Source organism: Apis dorsata, unplaced genomic scaffold, assembly GCF_000469605.1.
Source record: "Apis dorsata unplaced genomic scaffold, Apis dorsata 1.3 scaffold_293, whole genome shotgun sequence".
NCBI classification, from domain to species: domain Eukaryota; kingdom Metazoa; phylum Arthropoda; class Insecta; order Hymenoptera; family Apidae; genus Apis; species Apis dorsata.
The window spans coordinates 431234-433458 of NW_006263568.1; the positions used below are offsets into that span (position 1 = coordinate 431234).

General features: G+C 28.7%; 1 protein-coding gene across 2 annotated transcripts in view; it reads left to right on the top strand.

Moving 5' to 3' along the window:
* The first annotated feature begins 1781 nt into the window (after window positions 1-1781).
* The window catches only part of LOC116185824, a 9155-nt gene continuing 8711 nt past the window's right edge, over window positions 1782-2225 (top strand). Inside the window, exon 1 of one of the 2 annotated variants that reach the window (XM_031511169.1) lies at window positions 1782-2224. The gene's annotated coding sequence lies outside the window, so the exon portion shown is untranslated. The remainder of the gene's footprint in view (window position 2225) is intronic. The other variant, XM_031511170.1, reaches the window with a different exon arrangement.

Sequence of the window (2225 nt, forward strand, 5' to 3'; positions counted from 1 at the left end):
AGATTCATTGTTAAATATATATACATATATAGATCATATATAGAAAGTTTACTTAGAAATTAATTTTGAGGTTGTTGTTGATGCTGTTCACGTTTGATATAGCCATGTTAGATTGTTCAATAGCTGTTCCACTGTTATCGTAATTTTTAAGATAATTTTCCTTACCTCGATATTGCGATATATACACAAGTGAATGTTATCAACACATTTTTGGAACGGAAATAAGAGTTATTGCACTTGTTAACCGGGCTCACTAAGGAATTTACAAAAAAGAAAAGCCCAATTTTCTCGATCCTCAAGGACAATTTCCAATTTTCCAATTTGAATAGAAATTCAAAGAGTGTTCTAGTTAAAGTGTACACTTTAATCGTGCATTTTGCACTCTTCGTTTCCTCCTTATTTTGATCGATTAAATTAATTAATATATACATACTAGATTAAATAGATTTTTAAATAAATTCGAAAATCAAAAATAATACTCGAATTCACAAATAATATTCGAAAAGAAACATCTTGCAATAAGAACACTCGGTTTATTCCATTTTGAATAGAAACAAATTAGATCCTCGTTAACCAGTTTGAAACGAAGGAACAACATCTAAGGACGTGATACAAAGGGAGGCTAGTATCAAGTTTGATACATCGAATTATCGATTAGAAATTATTCTCTGATACCTCAAACCACCGAGTACAAATTGCTTTCGAAGCTGTTTCGTTAACCTTATCACCATGATCGTTGCTACTTATTGACAATGTAATATTCATCGCTGCTATCGAATAATATCATTTTAAGAAAAGGATCGCGCATTTCTACACGATTCTCATCAATTTATAAAAGAAAGAACGGTTATGATATTTTTCAATCATTTGGAAACAGATTTTATTAAATCTGTAAATCGCATGATGGAGGAAAATTACGAGTGAAATTGATAATTTTCGAGCAATATTAAACAAAAGTGGAAAAAGAGTAGAGATTTCAAAGAAAGAATAACAAAATTTTGTCCATTCATCTAGAATCAAAATATTATTCTACAAATCGATATCGATTATACACGCATCATTTTAAGAAAAGGAAGAATTAAAAATAGAAGAGGAATCGAACAATGTTTTAATTCTATAAATCGTCTTGAAAAAAAGGAAATAAAAAAAATAAAAAATAATAATAAAAGTAAAAATAAAAAAAAAAAAGAAGAGAAAAGATCGCACGTTTCGAAAGAATAATAAATTTTTTATCGATACTTCTTTCAAAATAAATATAGATATCGGAATTTGATATCGATTATATATAGCACCTTAAGAAAAATAAAAATGGAAGAGGAGCAAAGAATCAAATGTTAAGATTTTTCAATTCTACACACGTACATACCATTTTAAGGGAAAAATAAAAGAAGAGTAAAAGATCAAACGATCGCATGTTCCAATAAAATTCTAAAAATTCTATCAATCCAAAATATCACAAATCGATTTTAAAGATTAGTTTAAAAATAGATGAAAGAAGTGAATCGAAATTATATATTACCAAATAAAATTATAAAAAATTTTCTTCGATTTATATCGAAATTAGAAAATACTAGAAATCGTGCTTTCGATCATATAAATCTTAAGAAGATCGAACAATTGTATATATTTCAAAAATTCTGTTTAACCATTTTTGATCAAGATAAAAAAATTTTATCAATTATATAAACCATCATTAGGAAAAGAAACTACTAGATAAAAAAGAAAAATTGAAGAAGAAAAAATCAAAAATAAATGAATCAAAATGATCATATAATTTTTAAAATTCAATAATTCTATTAATTCACTTTCGATTAAAATTAATAAGAAACATAAAAAATTGTGGCATCGATTACACCTTAATTACATCTTAATAATAATAAAAAATAATAATAATAATTTCAAGAAATCAAAATAAAAATTCGAAAAATTTTCTTAATCCAAAATCAAAATGGCGAAGCATCAAAAATCGTGCAATCGTTGGAACAATTGCAAAGTGATCCGCGATACGTCTAAGTACGATGTTTGGACGCACCCTCGTGTACCCCCCACATAACCCGCGATGACAGTGAGCGTGACGCGAAAAGCGCTGGTGGTCAATAGATGTATTAAATCGTAGACATTAAGTCGAACAAAGTGAAGCTTCGAGCGGGAAAGAGGGAGAATCGGGCGAACGAGTCGACGTTTCGTCACCTGTTCGCCCTGTTTCATCAGCGAAAGCCTCGGCC